The sequence below is a fragment of the Tachyglossus aculeatus genome, chromosome 2 (genome assembly GCF_015852505.1).
Source record: "Tachyglossus aculeatus isolate mTacAcu1 chromosome 2, mTacAcu1.pri, whole genome shotgun sequence".
In the NCBI taxonomy this organism is placed as follows: Eukaryota; Metazoa; Chordata; class Mammalia; order Monotremata; family Tachyglossidae; genus Tachyglossus; species Tachyglossus aculeatus.
Window position 1 is genome coordinate 83,829,862 of NC_052067.1, and position 21,608 is coordinate 83,851,469.

The 21,608-nt window shown below is 44.9% G+C and overlaps 1 protein-coding gene across 2 annotated transcripts in view; it reads right to left on the bottom strand.

Annotated features, from left to right (window-relative positions):
• The window catches only part of TCF21 (transcription factor 21), a 157,573-nt gene that overhangs the window by 8,245 nt on the left and 127,720 nt on the right, over positions 1 to 21,608 (bottom strand). Inside the window, exon 1 of one of the 2 annotated variants that reach the window (XM_038771281.1) lies at positions 4,917 to 4,948. The exons of the other annotated variant lie outside the window; for it this stretch is intronic. The gene's annotated coding sequence lies outside the window, so the exon portion shown is untranslated. Of the gene's footprint in view, positions 1 to 4,916; positions 4,949 to 21,608 lie in introns of those variants that run through there. 2 annotated transcript variants of the gene reach the window in all.

Genomic DNA, 21,608 nt, shown 5'->3' on the forward strand with positions numbered 1-21,608 from the left:
TGTTCTAAGGACACTCCGAGTTCTTGCCCAGTCCACAACTGAGACCCAGACCAAGACCACGAGAAGGGAAATGGGAGCATGAATCCTGCACTGACCCTGTGCCTGATGTTTTAGAAGCTTTGCAATTGTGGGCAAAGTTTAGAGCTTTCAGAACACAGAATTTAAACCTGTAGTAGTGCTATTAGAACAGTGCTTTGCACATAGTAAGCGCTTAACAAATACCATTATTATTATTGAGTGTCTATGGAGTGCAATGCACTGAACTAAGTGCTTGGGAAGTACAGTAGAAACCCAAGAAATGTCTCCTGTTTACAGGGCGCTTACCCTTTGCAAACGTGTTTGTTTTTAAACTTTAGACAATTCATTATTTTCATTATTTTTAGAGATGAATAAAGGTTAGTTATGATGAAAGGGGCCCTCTATTCCTCTATTGAAAGGTTGGGCAAACGTGTTTGTTTTTAAACTTTAGACAATTCATTATTTTCATTATTTTTAGAGATGAATAAAGGTTAGTTATGATGAAAGGGGCCCTCTATTCCTCTATTGAAGGGTTGGGATTTGGTTGGATGGAAACATTCCCTCGCTTATTCTCTCTGACCACTTTTGAGTAGGCGATGGAAGAGGTGCTAGTTGACCACACACTAGGATTGTCCCTAGGTGGGGCAGAAAGTGCAGTGGCCATGGACCTGGGCCTTAGTGGCCACCACACTTGAGGGTGAATACAGAATGAATGAACCTTGATTTCTCACAATATTAAGCTCTCCTGGAAAGCAGATTGTACAGCAGGTACTAGATTGAAAATTCCTTGAGGGCAGGGGTCATGTGGAGAAGCAGCACGGCTTCATGGAAAGAATACCAGCCTGGGAGTCAGAGGGGCCTGGATTCTAATTCCGTTACTGCCACATATTTACTGTGTGATCTTGGGCAAGTTACTTAATTTCTCGTTGCCTCAGTTATCTCATTTGTAAAATGGAAATTAAAGCTGTGAGCCCCATGTGAGACATGGACTGTGCCCGACCTGATGATCTTGTATCTAGCCCAGTGCTTAGTACAGTGCGTGACACATAATAAGTGCTCAACAAATACTATAACCCCCCCAACTCTATTGCACTGAGCTCTCCAAAGAGTTTAGTACAATGCTCTGAACACAGAAAGAGCTAAGTAAATACCATTTATTGATTAATTGTGGCGTTATTCCTTCACACTTTAGTGCTTCTACACAACATGAACTCCAAACGCCCTGAGTTCCTCTCTTAATTCCCTCTAAAATACAGTTCTGCCCAAATCACTACTACTGCTACTAATGGTATTTGTTAACTACTTTCTATGCACCAGATAGGGTACTATGCACTGGGGTGGATACCAGCAAATTGGGTTGGAAATAGTTCCTGTCCCATGTGGGACTCTCAGTCTCAATCTCCATTTTATAGATGAGGTAACTGGGGCCCAGAGAAGTGAAGTGACTTGCCCAAGGTCACACAGCAGACAGGCGGCAGAGCCGGGATTAGAACCCATGACCTTCTGACCCCCAGGCCCATGCTCTGTCCACTACTCCACGCTGTTCCCTGGCACCATGCTTTTGAAGCACTTAGTACAGTGCATTGCACCCAGTGAGTGCTCAGTGTATACTATTACTATTATTACTGCCACTGTTGTTTAACATAAAATATTGTTTCATCAGGGATTCTTGGAAAGCTAGAGAGGTCCATGATTCACCCCAAGTACAACTGGGCATATGTGATGAAATTTAAGATGGTAACATGGCTTAATTCTTGGAGCACACCTGGAAGCTTGCCATGGCTCACAAGTTGGGAGCCATTGATCAGTTAGTAAGAAATTGTGCATGCAATATAAATGTAGCCTACAAATTGTAAAGGAAAGGGAGAACACTGAGGTACCTTAATAACCTGAATTAAAACATTACGAAATGTAAATAAAGGAGAGTGTTATCTATTATTTTGTTTGAACCGGTTAGGACGTCTACCAATGGGATAAGCTCAGTCTATTCATTCATCTGCCAACTCCAAGTTCTCCAAGGGGTAGACAATTAATCTCTTTCAAGCTCCAGTGAGTTCCAATGTGCACTTGGAACTCTTATTCAGTTGAAAAATACTAAAGTAACTGCCACTGGCTACACATCTGAGAACACTCAGCAACATAAGCTATTCCAACTGATGTTGTTTTACATTCTGTAAATTGGCTGAAAATCTTCCTGCTTCAGTTTTCAACCCAGCAAAAATTTATGCAAGTTGCTTCAGTTGTTTGTCGATAATCTCTGGCTCCTCCCCAGAGTGGGTAAGCTTCCTTCAAGCTACATAAATTACATTAACAAAATAATTTAGGGTGGAAGGGGTTTGGGGGATAGTCCTTTATTTGCCTTTTTCTTATCTACTGTGAGAGTTTCCAGCAGAGTTAGATCCAGAAACTGCAACCGGAAGCCCAAAGTAAACATCCTTGATTCCTGCCTGGACCAGTGCTTTGCACATAGTAAGTGCTAAATAAATGCCATCATCATCATCACCACTCCTCCTTTAAACACTGTTGCAGTTTCTCTGCTAGTGACCAACATTTTGAGAAGAATTTAGATTTCAGAATGGATTAAAACCGAACATCTTTACATCAGACGTTACTTAGAAAAGAATAAGCTGTAGGATATGTGTGAGAAGCAGTCTGGCCCAGTGGAAAGAATGCAGGCCTGGGGGTCAGAAGACCTGAGTTCTAATCCTGTCTCCTCCTCTTGCCTGTTGTGTGACCTTAGGCAAGTCACTTAGCTTCTCTGTCAGTTTTCTCAGCTGGAAAATGGAGATTAAATACCTATTCTCCCTCCTCCTTAGGCTGTGAGCCCCAGGTGGGACTGAGACTGTGTCTGATTGGCTTGTATTGTATCTACTCTAGTGTTTAGTAGAGTGCTTGGCACATAGTAAGCATTTAGACTGTGAGCCCACTGTTGGGTAGGGTCTGTCTCAATATGTTGCCAACTTGTACTTCCCAAGTGCTTAGTACAGTGCTCTGCACACAGTAAGCGCTCAATAAATACGACTGATTGATTGATTTAACAAATGCTACAGTAATTATTTGATTAAAAATTCATCTGGTCTTATTTTCCTTCCCATTACTCTTCAGAAATAAAAGTGAATGTCTTCTCCTTTCCCTTCGAAGATTTCAATTTTATCAGGTGAGTCTCCCGGGTGCAATCAGTTCAGGACACGTCTTGGAAAACATCGATTTTGAATCAGCTGGAGTTCTTTGGATTTGTAGTTAACACTGGACAGACAACAGCTGCGAAAACTGGATGTTTTGGGAAGCAGCGGGGCCTAGAGGAAAGAGCACAGGCTTGGGAATCAGAGGACCTGAGTTCCAATCCTGTCTCTGCCCCTCGTTTGCTGTGTGACCTTGGGCAAGTCGCTTCACTTCTCTGTGCCTCCGTTACCTCATCTGTAAGATGCGGATTAAGACTATGAGTCCTATGTGGGACATGGACTGTGTTCAACTGATTATTTTGTATCTAACGCAGCACTTGGTATAGTGCCTGTCATATGGACTGTGTTCAATGGATTATTTTGTATCTAACGCAGCACTTGATATAGTGCCTGTCACATAGAAGCGCTTAACAAATATCATTAAAAAAAAGTACTCACTTTCATTCATTCATTCAATCATATTTTTGTGTGCAGAGCACTGTACTAAGTGCTTGGAAAGTACAATTTAGCAACAGATAGAGACAATCCCTATGCAACAACGGGTTCACAGTTTAGAAGGGGGGGAGAAAGACAACAAGCAAAGCAAGTAGACAGGCATTAATAGCATCAAAATAAATAAATAGAATTATAGATATATACACATCATTAATAAAAGAAATAGAATAATAAATATGTACGTATATACACAAGTGCTGTGGGGCAGGGAGGAGGGTATAGCAGAGGGAGGGAGTAGGGGCAATGGGGAGGGGAGGAGGAGCAGAGGAAAAAGGCGGCTCAGTCTGGGAAGGCCTTCTGGAGGAGGTGAGCTTTCAGTAGGGCTTTGAAGGGGGGATGTGAGCTAGTTTGGTGGGTGTGTGGAGGGAGGGCATTCCAGGCCAGAGGTAGGACGTGGGCCGGGGTCGACGGCAGGACAGGCGAGAATGAGGCACAGTTAAGGTGGTTAGCGGCAGAAAAGTGGAGTGTTGGGGCTGGTCTTTGGAAGGAGGGAAGGGAGGTGAGGTAGGAGGGGGTAAGGTGATGGAGAGCTTTGAAGCCAATGCTGAGGAGTTTTTACTTTATACTGAGGTGGAGAGGCAACCACTGGAGATTTCTGAGGAGGGGGGTGACATGCCCAGAGCGTTTCTGTAGAAAGATAATCCGGGCAGCAGAGTGAAGTACAGACTGAAGTTGGAAGAGACAGGAAGTTGGGAGAAAAGAATGACCTAAAGTTGACCCTGTTCTAGAGCACTCATAATGTATGTTTCTAGATTATTTAGATAATCTACCGCCCCTTGATTTTGCTCAGTAGCAAGAGCCCGGGTTTGGGAGTCAGAGGTTGTGGGTTCTAATCCCCACTCCGCCATTGTCTGCTGTGTGACCTTGGGTAAATCACTTAACTTCTCTGTGCCTCAGTTCCATCATCTGTAGAATGGGGATTAAGACTGTAAACCCCATGTGGGACAACCTGATTACCTTGTATCTCCCTCAGCACTTAGAACAGTGTTTGGCACATAATAAGTGCTTAACAAATACCACCATTATTATTATTATTACCAGTGTTTGACACAAAATTAAACCTTAAAAAATACCACTAGTAGATACTATTACTACCCTGTCAGAGCAGCATAAATCAAACCAGTTTATCCATTTTGGGTTAGGGAGGCAGTGTTGCCTACAGTCAGAGCATGGAACTGAGAACCAGGAAACCCGGGTACTAATCCCAGTTCTACCACTTACCTGCTTTGTGAAGTTGATCATGTCACTTAACTTCTCTGTGCCTCAGTAGCCTCATCTGTAAAGTGGAATTAAGATTGTGAGTCCCATTTGGGACATGGACTGTGTCCAACCTGATTAACTTGTATCTACCCAGGCTTTGGAGTCAGAGGCCATGGGTTCAAATGCCGGCTCTGCCAACTGTCAGCTGTGTGACTTTGGGCAAGTCACTTAACTTCTCTGTGCCTCAGTTACCTCATCTGTAAAATGGGGATTGACTATGAGCCCCCCGTGGGACAACCTCATTACCTTGTAACCTTCTCAGAGCTTAGAACAGTGCTTTGCACATAGTAAGTGCTTAATAAATGCAATTATTATCATTATTACCCAAGCTCTTAGTACAGTGCCTGGCACATATGGGCCTGAGTCTCCTCATCTGTAAATGAGGATAAAATAACTTGTTCTCCCTTCATCTCAGATCGTGATCTTCATATGGGATAGGGGCTGGGCTGTTCTGATTATCTACCACAATGATTAGGACATAGGCACCGCAATTATTATGTGTAATAGCTCTACAACACTGAGTTAATAATAATTATGGTATTTGTTAAGCACTTACTATGTGTAGAGCACTGTACTAAGCACTGCATCAGGAGGCTTGGAAGGACTATGAAAGAGTTGTGCTGCTTAGTGCTTAGGGAGGTACCATCTAACTGCCCTGACTTTTCCCTCTAGTAATTCATTATGAACCTCTGCCCATTAAATTATCCAAACCTTTCTAGAACTTTCTATCATGTATTTTCACATACAAGGCACTCAGGAAATACTATTCATGGTTTATAATGATGGTAATTGATGCTGTTGCTGCTGCTGCTGCTGAGCATGGTTTGAGCAGCTAAATATTCTGAGGAATTGTAAAGGTTCTGATGGAAGGTTTGTTAGCCCATCTTCTATAAAGCTAATTTTGTTTTATTCTGAATTCAGATCTATAGAAGGGGTCTCCTCTCCAATTGGTATGGTGAGCTCAGGTTGTTGCCACAGTTGGAGAGCAAACAACTAAAATAAACTTATTTTCAACCTGAAAATCTCAGAAACGTACCACATTTGAAATAAACCCTACAAAGCTAGTCATCAAAAAGTCATGGAGGACTAGGGGAACAGTTTTATTTACTGTTTAGTTTCCTACAGAAAACCTGATTTTTGGTGCTTTGGTTCAGTTAATTTGTTATTCAGGTGCTTCCACAATTGTACCTAGCTGCAATTCACCATTCCTACTGTAAATTATACTCTGGGGAAGTTCCATGTTCACTTAACTTTGTTTATGAAGAAACATCCTAAAGCCTACACAGAAACACACAATTATCAGGTGGACTTGTGCACAACATTTTTGCCCCAAAGTGTTATATACTTTAACAGAACCATCCAATAGGGTGTAATGACATTATATTATACATTATTATTTCCCAAGCTCTTAGTATAGTGCTTGGCACATATGGGCCTCAGTCTCCTCATCTGTAAATGAGGATAAAATACCTTCCCTCCATCTCCCTCCATCTCAGATCATGACCTTCATGTGGGATAGGGGCTGGGCTGTTCTGATTATCTACCACAATGATTAGGACATAGGCACTATAATTATTATGTGAACAAGAGAGGCTCATTAGTTCTTCTTTTGGTTCTTATATCTTTCTGTGTACCCAAACCCACACATATAAGCACAGGCACAAATACACACTCACACATATAGGGACATGAATAGATCAACAAATAAATCAATTGTATTTATTGAGCACTTACTGTGTACAGGGCACTCGGGAGAGTACAACATAACAATATAATTGACACATTTCCTGCCCACAGTGAGCTTATAATCTAAGGGATGTATATCAGTCCTTGATATCTGAAGATGATGTTCTATGGGAAAGCAGCATAGCCAAGTGGAAAGAACATGGGCCTTGGAATCAGAAGACCTGGATTCTAATCCCAGCTCCACCACTTACTTGCCTGCCTCGTGACCTAGGGGAATCAATCAGTCAATCGTATTTATTGAGCGCTTACTGTGTGCAGAGCACTGTACTAAGCGCTTGGGAAGTACAAATTGGCAACATATAGAGACACTCCCTACCCAACAGTGGGCTCACAGTGTAGAAGGGGGAGTCAGAGAACAAAACCAAACATATTAACAAAATAAAATAAATAGAATAGATATGTACAAGTAAAATAAATAAATAAATAGAGTAATAAATATGTACAAACATATATACATATATACAGGTGCTGTGGGGAAGGGAAGGAGGTAAGACGGGGGGACGGAGGGGGGGCGAGGGGGAGAGGAAGGAGGGGGCTCAGTCTGGGAAGGCCTCCTGGAGGAGGTGAGCTCTCAGTAGGGCCTTGAAGGGAGGAAGAGAGCTAGCTTGGCGGATGGGCAGAGGGAGGGCATTCCAGGCCAGGGGGATGACGTGGGCCGGGGGTCGACGGCGGGACAGGCGAGAACGAGGCACGGTGAGGAGATTAGCGGCAGAGGAGCGGAGGGTGTGGGGTGGGCTGGAGAAGGAGAGAAGGGAGGTGAGGTAGGAGGGGGCAAGGTGATGGAGAGGGGAAGTCACTTAAATTTTCTGTGCCTTAGTTCCCTTCTCTGTCAAATGGGAATTCAATACCACTTCTCCCTTCTACTTAGACCCTTAGCCCCAGGTGGGACCTGACCACCTTGCATGTACCCCAGAGTTTAATACAGTGCCTGACGTATTTTAAGTGTTTAACAAATACCACAATTATTATGGGTATAGATGTGACTAAAAGACCTAAGCATGACTAACACTCCATTCCACAGTATGTGGCAGGAAAGACAGACCTTTGCAATGCTGATGCACTCATTGTGGGAAGGGACTGTGTCTACTAACTCTGTTATACTGTACTCTCCCAAGCGCTTAGTACAGGGCTCTGTACACAGTCTGGTCTTGTCTTGCCTTATGTCATCGAGTTGTCTCCGACCCATAACGACACCATGGACTCATCTCTCCCTGAACATCCCACCTCTATCTGCAAGCAGCGTGGCTCAGTGGAAAGAGCACAGGCTTTGGAGTCAGAGGTCATGGGTTCAAATCCCGGCTCCGCCAGTTGTCAGCTGTGTGACTTTGGGCAAGTCACTTAACTTCTCTGGGCCTCAGTTACCTCATCTATAAAATGGGGATTAAGACTGTGAGCCCCACATGGGACAACCTGATCACCTTCTATCCTCCCCAGCGCTTAGAACCGTGCTTTGTACATAGTAAGTGCTTAACAAATGCCATTATTATTATTATTATTATCATTAGTGCAGCCATAGAGTTTTCTTGGTAAAAATATGGAAGTTTATCATTTACCATTGCCTCCTTCCATGCAGTAAACTTGAGTCTCCATCCTCGACTCTCTCCCATGCTGCTGCTGCCCAGCACAAGTGTGTTTTGACTTGTAGCAGATTGCCTTCCACTTTCTAGCCACTGCCCAAGCTAGGAATGTGTAGGTCTCTGCTTGACTCTCCCTCCCATAGTTAAGACTGGTAGAGTAGTGATTGGAAACCCTCCAAGTGCAACCCTGAGTGGGATCTATACACAGTAAGTGCTCAATAAATACCATCGATGGATTGATTAATTACCACTTGTAGCATCTCTCACTGCTGTCAAGACTGTCTCTTGAAATCCCGTTCTTGCTAACATCTTTGCTCTAAGAAAATATTGTTTTCCTGATTGGCACATGTCAGGCTGGTCGAACTACTGCACTTGTTTCCTAATAGCCTGCTGTTTTTTTCTAATTTAGTAGCGTTTTTTTAAGTGCTTACTATCTGTCAAGCACTTGTTCTAAGCAGAGGGGTAGGTACAAATTAATCAGGTCAGACACAGCCCTTGTCGCACATGGAGGCTCCCAGTCTAAGTAGGAGGGAGAACAGGTATTGAAACTCCATTTTACAGTTGAAGAAACTGAGGTCCAGATAAATTAAGTGACTTGCAGAAGGTCACACAGCAGGCTAGTGGTGGAGGCTGGATTAGAACTCAGTTCCTCTGACTCTCAGGCTTGTACTCTTTCCACCAGGACACACTGCTTTATACACTATTTTTACACTGCTTGAGATTGAACTTCACCTATGATTTTAAAGTTTTTTCTGTCTTCCTGGCTTGCTAAAAGCTCATCCTCAGCTCACCATACAGCAGTGACTTGGGCAAACATCTTCCTCACAAATCATGCCTAGTGAAACTGCTGTGATGAGCACTACTGCCTCAATGCTAGTGAACTGACCATTCTGATACTTGATTGTTGGTGATTCTGACTTGCCATTTGGTGTTGAGTATGGTTTGTCTGGAATGCTGATGACGTATTTTCCTTCCACATTTCTGAGCTGTGTAGAAGAAGGAGAAGTGTGAGGTCTAAAAAGAAAATCCTAAATTTAATAAACCCCAACAAGAATTAATAATAATAATGATGGTATTTGTTAAGCACTTACTATTTGCCAAGCACTGTTTGAAGCACTGGGGGGGGATTTAAGGTTATCAGGTTGTCCCACATCCCAGTCTTAATCCCCATTTTCCAGATAAGGTAACTGAGGCAAAGAGAAGTTAAGTGCCTTGCCCAGTGTCACACAGCAGAGCCAGGATTAGAACCCAGGACCTCTGACTCCCAAGCCCATGGTCTTTCTACTAAGCCATGCTATTTCTCTAGTCTGGAAAGATGACAAAGGTGATTTCCTTATGTAGATATTAAGTGAAGACTTTTAGAGTCAGTTCTGAGTGTGATTTGAATGCTAACTGGTAAAAATGCTATTCTTACCCATTCCACTTCATGTCAGGGAGATCGAAGTATCCTTTACATTAGTCTCCAATCCCAACTAATCAAGTCAACAAATCACAGCTTTCACACTGTGGTCTGCTTAAGATGATAATATCCATAATGCATATTGTAGGGTGTTTAAATGATTGAACTTCCTGATATCTCTATGTAGTTGACTTTTCAGAACAAATTTCAGCTTTTCACCATGTACACAAATGGGAAAAATGCAAGAAACAATATTTCAAAAAAGTTATCACTAAAAGATTAAAGTGCAGACATAACTGCTTTCATTTTGAATAGTTGTTTCAGTGTTGCTCCATTGGCTTCCTTTTTGAATTTTTGTGGTTAAGAGAAATGATGATGCTTTGTCAATAGAAGATAATTTCTGCTTTTTTATGTATTATTCTTTAAGTCCAAATCTGAATAACAACTTCAGCTTCCTTAAAAAGCTGTAAAAACTGAAGCAAATTAGAAATGGTCATCGTAGCAATTACTGTAATGCTAATTGTAATGTAACAATTGTTACTTCGTTGTAAACATAATGAACATATCTCTTTCAGATATTTCTTTCTCTTCTAGACTGTGAGACCACTGTTGGGTAGGGACCGTCTCTATATGTTGCCAACTTGTACTTCCCAAGTGCTTAGTACAGTGCTCTGCACACAGTAAGCGCTAATAAATATGATTGATTGATTGATTTCAGTCTTTCCCCGGGGAAATCTCTACAGTGGTATGTCTGAGCCACCTTCATTATTTATATTAGGGGCAAGGTTGCTTTAGCTCCTTGTAGACAGGGAAGGTGTTTTCCATCTCTGTTATATTGTATTCCACCAAGCTCTTAGTGCAGTGCTCTGCTCACAGTAAGTGCTCAATGAATACCGTTGATTGATTGATTTTTGGGACAGTCCATTTATTTCTATAATCAAGCATTCAAGACTCCATTTTGGCGCAGATGAAAGCTGAGATTAGTAGTTGGCACTGGACATGGTTTTGGATGAAGGAGAAATGGGGGCTCCACCCATTGGAAAACCTAACAAATGCTCCTAGCTTCCCCTAGTCTCTATGGGACAGAAGCCCCACCTCATGATGTCGTGGATAGAGCACGGGCCTGTGAGTCAAAAGGTCATGGGTTCTAATCCTGGCTCTGCTGCTTGTCTGCTGTGTGACTTTGGGCAAATCACTTCTCTTCTCTGTGCCTCAGTTCCCTCATTTGTAAAATGGGAATTAAGATCATGAGCCTCATTTGGGACAGGTACTGTGTCCAACCTGATTTGCTTGTATCCACCCCAGCGCTTAGAACAGTGCCTGGCACATAGTTAGGTGCTTAACAAATACCATAATAATAATACTTATTGTTATTATTATTACTACTCAAAGCCTTATCGAAGTCACATCTCCTCCAAGAGACCTTCCCTGATAAAGCCCTCCTTTCCTTTTCTCCCACTCCCTTCTGTGTCAGCCTGATTTGCTCTCTTTATCCATTCCCCCCGCCCCCAGCCCCACAACACCTACGTAAATACCAGTAATATATTTATTTACATTTATGTCTGTCTTCCCCTCTAGACTCTAAGCTCACTGTGGGCAGGGAATATGTCTGTTTGTTGTTATAATAATAATGATGGTATTTGATAAGCGCTTACTATGTGCAAAGCACTGTTCTAAGCGCCGGGGAGGATACAAGGTGATCAGGTTGTTCCATGGGAGGTTCCCAGTCTTCATCCCCATTTGACAGATGAGGTGACTAAGGCCCAGAGAAGCGAAGTGACTTGCCCAAGGTCACACAGCTGACAACTGCTGGAACCGGAATTTGAACCCATGACCTCGGACTCCCAAGTCCGTGCTCTTTCCATTGAGTCCGGGATGAAAAGTGGGGGGGGGGGGGGGATGGAGAAGGGGAGAGGGGTGGGAATTCATCCATTCATTCATTCTGAGTGCTTACTGTGTGCGGAGCACTAAGCGCTTAAATGGGAATGGGAGGTGGGAGAGGGGGCTGGGGGATGAAAGAGGGGAGGGGGCAGGGGAAGAAAGCAGGGTGGGATTGGAGGGGAGGGGGCAGGGGGATGGAAGAGGGGTGGAGGGTGGGGGGAGGGATTGTCTCCATTGCTGAATTGTACTTCCCAAGCTCTTAGTCCAGTGCTCTGCACACAGTAAACCCGTCCTCTAGACTGTGAGCCCGTTGTTGGGTAGGAACCATCTCTGTATGTTGCCGACTTGTACTTCCCAAGCACTTATACAGTGCTCTACACACAGTAAGCACCAATAAATACGATTGAATGAATGAATGAAAGTAAGCGCTCAATAAATACAACTGAATGAATGAATGAATGAATGAATGGTAATAGGGGATGAAAGAAGGAAGGGGGATGGTGTGTGTGTGTGTGTGTGTGTGTGTGAGGGGGTGGTCTTCTAGCTTGTGAGCCTTTTGTGGGCAGGGCTGGTCTCAGAACTGTACTTCCCAAGCGCTTAGTCCAGTGCTGTGCACGCAGTGAGCGCTTAGCACAGTGCCTGGCCCATGGGAAGCGTTTAACACATGCCACTAAAGACGACTGCTGATGGATGATGGAGGGGGGAGGGGGCTTCTCTTCCAAGAGCTTAGGACAAGCACTCTCTACACAGTAAGAGCTCAATAAATACGACTGACTGACTGACTTACTGACTGACTGGCTGTCTACAGGCGTGCTGTAAGTGGGCCTCAACTTGGGATTCCCAGATTTGCAGGTGTCTGCCAGGGCCTGAACAGCCTCCCAGCTTCCATGGACCATGAAAGGAGCTTTCCCAACATATCGAACTCTGGGAATGATGCTGTGATTTTTAATTGTTGCCTGGAGAGTGAGGAGCCTGAGCACTGCATTTTCTAATGACTGTTTGGCCAACTCTTGTAACCTAATAATAACTGCGGTCATTGTTACTATGTGCCAAGCACTGAAGTAGATATAAGATAATCAGGTTGGACACAGTCTCTGCCCCACCTGGGGTTCCTAGGCTTAAGTAAAAGGGAGAGGAGGCGAAGCAGTGTATCCTAGTGAATAGAGCATGGGCCTGAGAGCCAGAAAGACCTGGGTTCTAATCCCACTCCGTCACTTGTTGGCTGTGTGAACTTGGACAAGTCGCTTTCCTTTTCTGTGCCTCAGTTACTTCATCGGTAAAATGGGGATTAAGACATTTAATGTACTGTGGCCACCCCAATCACCTTGTATTTATCCCGCCTCTGCCGCTTGTCAGCTGTGTGACTCTGGGCAAGTCACTTAACTTCTCTGTGCCTCAGTTACCTCATCTGTAAAATGGGGTTTAAGATTGTGAGTCCCACATGGGACAACCTGATCACCTTGTATCCTCCCCAGCACTTAGAACAGTGCTTTGCACATAGTAAGCGCTTAACAAATACAAAAATTATAATTATTATTATTATTATTATTATTATTATTATTATTATTATCCCAGCACTTAATACAGTGCCTGGCACATAGTAAGCATTCAACACAAACAATTAAATTAAATTAAACAGTTATTTAATCTCCATTTTATAGATGAGGAAATTTAGGCACGGAGAAGTTAAGTGTCTCAACCAAGGTCATATAGCAGATAAGTAGCAAAACTGAAATTAGAATCCCGAACCTCTGACTTCCAGGCTCTTGCTCTTCCTAGTAGGCCACACTGTCTATTTTAACATTGTTTTCTTGGTCTAATAAATTTGTAATATATAGTGGTTAGAAATTTCTCCTTATTGTTTTCTGTGACTGCCTTCCCCTATTTAGATTTGGAGTCTTGAGTGGAGCAGGGATTGTGTATGGGATTGGGACAGAGAGAGAGATCTAATTATCCTTTACTTACCCCAGTGCTTAACTCAGTTTTTAGCACACAGTAAGCACTTAATATATACCAGCTCGTTCTGGGCAGGGAACTGTCTATTAATTCTGTTGTACTATACTCTCCTGAGCACTTAGAGCAGTGCAGTGCTCTGCACACAATAAATACGATTGAATGAATGAATGAATGCTCTGCACATTGAAAGCACTCCATAAATACCATTAATTGATTGAGATTTATGTGCGTATATATATGTATATATTTATCATCATTATAGTAATTCATTCATTAATTCATTCAATTATATTTATTGAGCGCTTAGTGTGTGCAGAGCACTGTACTAAGTGCTTGGGAAGTACAAGTTGGCAACATATAGAGATGGTCCCTACACAACAGTGGGCTCACAGTCTAGAAGGGGGAGACAGAGAACAAAACAAAACATATTAACAAAATAAAATAAATAGAATAAACATGTACAAATAAAATAAATAGAGTAATACATACGTACAAACATATATACATATATACAGGTGCTGTGGGGAGGGGAAGGGGGTAAGGTGGGGGGAGGGGGAGGGAGAGGAGCGGGAGAGGAAGGAGGTGGCTCAGTCTGGGAAGGTGGTGGAGGAGGTGAGCTCTCAGTAGGGCCTTGAAGGGCGGAAGAGAGCTAGCTTGGTGGATGTGCAGAGGGAGGGCATTCCAGGTCAGGGGGATGACGTGAGCTGGGGGTCGACGACGGGACAGGCGAGAATGAGGCACGGTGAGGAGATTAGTGGCAGAGGAGCGGAGGGTGCGGGCTGGACTGTAGAAGAAGAGAAGGGAGGTGAGGTAAGAGGGGGCGAGGTGACGGAGAGCCTTGAAGCCAAGGGTGAGGAGCTTTTGCCTGATGCGTAGGTTGATTGGTAGCCACTGGAGATTTTTGAGGAGGGGAGTAACATGTCCAGAGCATTTCTGGACAAAGACAATCCGGGCAGCAGCGTGAAGTATGGATTGAAGTGGGGAGAGACAGGAGGATGGGAGATCAGAGAGGAGGCAGATACAGTAATCCAGATGGGATAGGATGAGAGCTTGAATGAGCAGGGTAGAGGTTTGGATGGAGAGGAAAGGGCGGATCTTGGCAATGTTGTGGAGCTAAGACTGGCAGGTTTTGGTGACGGCTTGGATGTGAGGGGTGAACGAGAGAGCGGAGTCGAGGATGACACCAAGGTTGCGGGCTTGTGAGACGGGAAGGATGGTAGTACCGTCAACAGTGATGGGAATATCAGGGAGGGGGCAGGGCTTGGGAGGGAAGACAAGGAGTTCAGTCTTGGACATGTTGAGTTTTCGGTGGTGGGCAGACATCCAGATGGAGATGTCCTGAAGGCAGGAGGAGATGCGAGCCTGGAGGGAGGGAGAGAGAGCAGGGGCAGAGATGTAGATTTCGTGTCATCAGTGTAGAGATGATAGTTGAAGCCATGGGATCGAATGAGGTCACCAAGGGAGTGAGTGTAGATTGAGAACAGAAGGAGACCAAGAACTGAACCTTGAGGAACCCCCACAGTAAGGGGATAGGAGGGGGAGGAGGAGCCCACAAAAGAGACTGAGAATGAACTGCTGGAGAGATAAGAGGAGAACCAGGAAAGGACAGAGTCTGTGAAGCCAAGGTTGGATAGCGTGTTGAGGAGAAGGTGGTGGTCCACAGTGTCGAAGGCAGCTGAGAGGTCGAGGAGGATTAGGATAGAGTAGGAGCCATTGGATTTGGCAAGCAGGAGGTCATTGGTGACCTTTGAGAGGGCAGTTTCCGTGGAATGTAGGGGACGGAAGTCAGATTGGAGGGGGTCGAGGAGAGAGTTGGCATTGAGGAATTCGAGGCAGCATGTGTAGATGACTCGTTCAAGGAGCTTGGAAAGGAATGGTAGGAAGGAGATAGGGTGATAACTAGAAGGTGAGGTGGGGTCAAGAGAGGGTTTTTTTAGGATGGGAGAGATGTGGGCATGTTTGAAGGCAGAGGGGAAGGAACCAGTGGAGAGTGAGCAGTTGAAGATGGAAGTTAAGGAGGGGAGAAGGGACAGAGCGAGAGACTTCATAAGATGAGAGGGAATGGGGTCAGAAGCACAGGTGGCTGGAGTGGGACTTGAGAGGAGGAAAGAGATCTCATCTGAGGATACTGCTGGGAAGGATGGGAGAGTAGCGGAGAGTGTTGAAAGCCAGGTGCTTGCAGAAGGGAGGGGGGGGGGTAGTGACTTTGGGGAGGTCAGACCTGATGGATTTAATTTTATTAATGAAGTAGGAGGCCAGATCGTTGGGGGTGAGGGAAGGAGGAGGGGGAGGAAATGGGGGCCTGAGAAGGGAGTTGAATTTACGGAAGAGCTGACGGGGATGATGGGCATGGGTGTCAATAAGGGAGGAGAAATAGTTTTGTCTGGCAGAGGAGAGGGCTGAGTTAAGGCAGAAAAGGATAAACTTGAAGTGAACGAGGTTGGCATGGTGTTTAGACTTTTGCCAGCAGCGTTCGGCAGCTCGAGCATAAGAGCGAAGGAGGCGGACAGTGGCAGTGATCCAGGGCTGTGGGTTAGTGGTATGAGAGCGGCAAAGGGAAAGGGGAGTGAGCGAGTCAAGCTGAGTAGAAAGGGTAGAGTTGAGAACAGTAATCTGATCATCAAGATTGGGTAGAGAGGAAAGGGAGGCGAGGTGGGGTGTGAGGCGCTCAGAAAGATGGATGGGGTCAGGAGAGCGGAGATCTCTGTGAGGGAGTAATATGGATTTACAGGGGAAAGGAGTGTGAGTGAGGAGGCAGGTGAGAAGATTATGATCAGAGAGAGGGATTTCAGAGAGGGTGGAGACAGTGCAGTGGTAGGAGATGGCATTAAGCACTTACTATGTGCCGAGCACTGTTCTAAGCGCTGGGAGGGATACAAGATAATCAGGTTGTCCCACGTGGGGTTCACAGTCTTAATCCCCATTTTACAGATGAGGGAACTGAGGCACAGAGAACGTAGGTGCTTTGCCCAAAGTCACACAGCTGACAAGTGGCGGAGCCGGAATTAGAACCCACGACCTCTGACTCCCAAGCCCGGGCTCTTTCCGCTGAGCCACGCTGCTTCTCTAAACCAACTCACCTGTCAACCAAAATACTTATATGTATGTATGCATACTAATTATTTTCTCATTTCCTAGCTCATAGTAGCCAATCCTGGTCTAAAAGATGCACGATGTGTAACATATCACAGTCATGAGCCCACTAGGGGTCGCACCTTCATAAAAAAAAAAACTCATTTTCTGTAGCCTGGATGGGGTTTAAGACAACAAAAAAACTTTCCTAAAAAATGTCCAGCCCCTGTGAGACACCCTGCCTTTCTCCCTTCGCCTTGTGCCTCCCCTGGGGTATTTCTTGTTACAGCTTTTCATTATTGCAAGCAAGGTTCCGTGCCTCCCGCTGGTCCCCTGCTGAAATTAGCCTGACTGACCAGCGTGCACAGGCCCTGCTTCCCTGCAGCCCTTTCCTCCTGCCTGTGGATCAGCCTGGCTTTTCCCTCCTCACCTCTGAGTTCCCATCCTGGGGGAGGAATCCCGGGGGCCTGACAGTAGAACAGGAGAGCTAAGGATGCTTAGATTCCTTCTCCCCCTAGACTGTAAACCCATCGTGGGCTGATAATGTATTTATTGAGCACATACTGTGTATGGAGCACTGTACTAAGCACTTGGGAGAGTACACTATGACAATGAACAGACACGTTCCCTGAAGCAGCTTGACTTAGTGGATAAAGCACAAGCCTGGGAGTTAGAAGGACCTAGGTACTAATCCAGGCTCCACCACATGTCTGTGGTGTGATCTTGGGCAAGCCATTTAGGAGGCCTTCCCAGACTGAGCCCCCTCCTTCCTCTCCCCCTCCTCCCCCTCTCCATCCCCTCACCTTACCTCCTTCCCTTCCCCACAGCACCTGTTTGCATGTATTTATTACTCTATTTATTTATTTTACTTGTACATATTCTATTTATTTTATTTTGTTAATATGTTCTGTTTTGTTCTCTGTTTCCCCCTTCTAGACTGTGAGCCCACTGTTGGCTAGGGACCGTCTCTAGGTGTAGCCAACTTGTACTTCCCAAGCGCTTAGTACAGTGCTCTGCACACAGTAAGTGCTCAATAAATACAATTGAAGGAATGAATGAATTTAACTTCTCTATGCCTCAGTTACCTCATCTGTAAAACGGGGATAAGACTATGAGCCCCATGTAAGGCAGGGACTATGTCCAACAGTGTGGCTCAATGGAAAGAGCAAGGGCTTGGTAGTCAGAGGTCATGGGTTCTAATAACAGCTCTGCCACTTGTCAGCTGTGTGACTTTGGTCAAATCATTTAACTTCTCTGTGCTTCAGTTCCCTCATCTGTAAAATGGGGATTAAGACTCTGAGCCCCAAGCGGGACAACCTCATTACTTTTTATCTGCCCCAACACTTAGAACAGTGCTTGGCACATAGTAAGCGCTTAACAAATACCATCATTATTATTACTTTGTATCTACCCCAGTGCTTAGAACAGTGCTTGGCACATAGTAAGTGCTTAACAAGTACCATTATTATTATCATTATTATTATACTCTCCTAAGATCATAGTACAGTGCTCTGCACATAGTAAGCACTCAGTAAATACCTTCTAGGCCCATCTTCTCCTCTTATCTTCCCTGTCCCCCATTACCCCATTGTCTAGTTACCAAATGGAGAAAGCAGGAAACCCTCAAATAATGTAATCAAATGCAGGCCCAGTAGGTCATTGACAAGTGGCTGTACTCATACACCCTGAAAAGATTCTTTAGACACAATTTGATGAGTTCATTCATTCATTCATTCATATTTATTGAGCGTTTACTGTGTGCAGAGCACTGTACTAAGCACTTGGGAAGTACAAGTTGGCAACCAACATATAAAGATGGTTCCTACCCAAAAGAACCTGCTAGCTGGAGCACAGCAACTCCGGACCCCCAACCCCACCTACCCCAGTGCTACTGGTTGGCAAATATGATCTCTTTTGGGGAGGTTATGCTGTTATTCAATTACATTATGGTTTTAGGAATTTTAGTGGCTGGGTGGAACATTTCTAGCAACCCAGAGTGTTTTATTACTGTTGAGTGAACTAGAGGCTGAGGACTGTTTTATGCACTCTTTCAGAGAACTTAAGCATTATGTATGGTATTAGAGGTTGTAATTATGATATATGTTAAGTGCTTATTATGTATCAATCAATCAATCAATCATATTTATTGAGTGATTACTGTGTGCAGAGCACTGTACTAAGCGCTTGGGAAGTACAAGTTGGCAACATAGTATAAAGCATTATTCTAATCATGGGGTAGATGTAAGTTAATCAGGTCAGACATAGTCCCTGTTCCAACTTGGGGCTCACAGTCGAAGAAGGAGGGAGACCAGGAGTAGTAATTAATTTATTTCTGGTTCGTTTTAGTATGTGCTGAATAATATACTAATTAAACATTTCCTTAAAAGTGGCACAATTAGAATTTTCCACACATATCTGTGGAAAATATATGTGTCAGGTGCTGTTCTCTCTCCTCGACCCCCTCCAGTCTGGCTTCCGTCCCCTACATTCCACGGAAACTGCCCTCTCAAAGGTCACCAATGACCTCCTGCTTGCCAAATCCAACGGCTCATACTCTGTCCTAATCCTCCTCGACCTCTCAGCTGCCTTTGACACTGTGGACCACCCCCTTCTTCTCAACACGCTATCTGACCTTGGCTTCACAGACTCCGTCCTCTCCTGGTTCTCCTCTTACCTCTCCGGTCGTTCTTTCTCCGTCTCTTTTGCAGGCTCCTCCTCCCCCTCCCATCCTCTTACTGTGGGGGTTCCCCAAGGTTCAGTGTTTGGTCCCCTTCTGTTCTCAATGTACACTCACTCCCTTGGTCACCTCATTCGCTCCCACGGCTTCAACTATCATCTTTACGCTGATGACACCCAGATCTACATCTCTGCCCCTGCTCTCTCCCCCTCTCTCCACACTCGCATCTCCTCCTGCTTTCAGGACATCTCCATTTGGATGTCTGCCCGCCACCTAAAGCTCAACATGTCGAAGACTGAACTCCTTGTCTTCCCTCCCAAACCTTGCCCTCTCCCTGACTTTCCCATCTCTGTTGACGGCACTACCATCCTTCCCGTCTCACAAGCCCGCAAACTTGGTGTCATCCTCGACTCCGCTCTCTCATTCACCCCTCACATCCAAGCCGTCACCAAAACCTGCCGGTCTCAGCTCCACAACATTGCCAAGAACCGCCCTTTCCTCTCCATCCCAACCGCTACCCTGCTCATTCAAGCTCTCATCCTATCCCGTCTGGACTACTGCATCAGCCTTCTCTCTGATCTCCCATCCTCGTGTCTCTCTCCACTTCGATCTATACTTCATGCTGCTGCCCAGATTATCTTTGTCCAGAAACGCTCTGGGCATATTACTCCCCTCCTCAAAAATCTCCAGTGGCTACCAATCAATCTGCACATCAGGCAGAAACTCCTCACCCTGGGCTTCAAGGCTCTCTATCACCTCGCCCCCTCCTACCTCAGCTCCCTTCTCTCCTTCTCCAGCCCAGCCCGCACCCTCCGCTCCTCTGCCGCTAATCTCCTCACCGTACCTCGCTCTCGCCTGTCCCGCCGTCGACCCCCGGCCCACGTCATCCCCCAGGCCTGGAATGCCCTCCCTCTGCCCATCCGCTAAGCTAGCTCTCTTCCTCCCTTCAAGGCCCTACTGAGAGCTCACCTCCTCCAGGAGGCCTTCCCAGACTGAGCCCCTTCCTTCCCCTCCCCCTCCTCCCCCTCTCCATCCCCCCCATCTTACCTCCTTCCCTTCCCCACAGCACCTGTATATATGTATATATGTTTGTACATATTTATTACTCTATTTATTTATTTATTTTATTTGTACATATCTATTCTATTTATTTTATTTTGTTAGTATGTTTGGTTTTGTTCTCCATCTCCCCCTTTTAGACTGTGAGCCCGCTGTTGGGTAGGGACTGTCTCTATATGTTGCCAATTTGTATTTCCCAAGCGCTTAGTACAGTGCTCTGCACATAGTAAGTGCTCAATAAATACAATTGATGATGATGATGATGATGATGATGATGTTCTAAGTGCTGGAGTAGATACAAGATAATTAGGTTGTAAAGTCCCTGTCCCACAGAGGGCTCAGTCTTATTTCCCATTTTACAGATGAAGGAACTGAAGCACAGAGAAATTAAGTGACTTGCCCAAGGTCACACAGCAGACAAGTGGTGGAGCTGGGATTAGAACCCAGGTCCTTCTGATTTCCAGGCCCATGGTCTATCCACTAGGCCACACAATCAATCAAGCAATGGTATTTATTGAGTGCTTACTATGTGCAAAGCACTGTACTAAGCACTTGGGAGGGCACAAGTCTTAGTAGACATGATCTTTATACTCTCCCATTTCCCTATCTGTAACTGATTTTAATGTCCATTTTATCCTCTTGACTGTAAACTCCTTGTGGGCAGGGATCATGTCTTCCAGTTCTATTGTATTGTTCTCTCCCAAGCACTTAATACAGTGTTCTGCAACCAGTAAGTGCTCAATAAATACCATGGATTGATTGATTATAGTAGAATTAATAGACAAGGTCTGTGCCCTCAAGGACCTTAAAATCTAGCAGGGGAGACAAACACTCAAACAAATTACAGATAGGAGGAAGAGTGTAGCTGTAATGATGTGTGTGTAGCTCCCCTACCTTATTCAGTATCCTGTATACCCCAGATATCATCAGATTCCCCCTAGCCTATATTCTTGATGTTCTCTTTCTGCTCTCCCACCTAACCTTCAGCTGACCACCCAGGGATCTTTCCCAAAGATCCTGACAATTTCCTCTCTCCCCTTCACCCTTTCAGCTAATGGGCAAGGCTGAAGGAAGCAGGGCTCCCCCTGACACACACCATTTGACTAGGACCAAGCAGGGAGTAAGACCAGAGGCAAGTGTTAGCAAGTTTTTAGTGACATGAGCTTGTTTATTTATGCAACTATACTTATTGAGCACTTACTCTGTGCACAGCACTGTACTAAGTGCTTGGGAGAGTACAATACAACAATAAATGGACACATTCCCTGCCTACAATGATCCAAGCT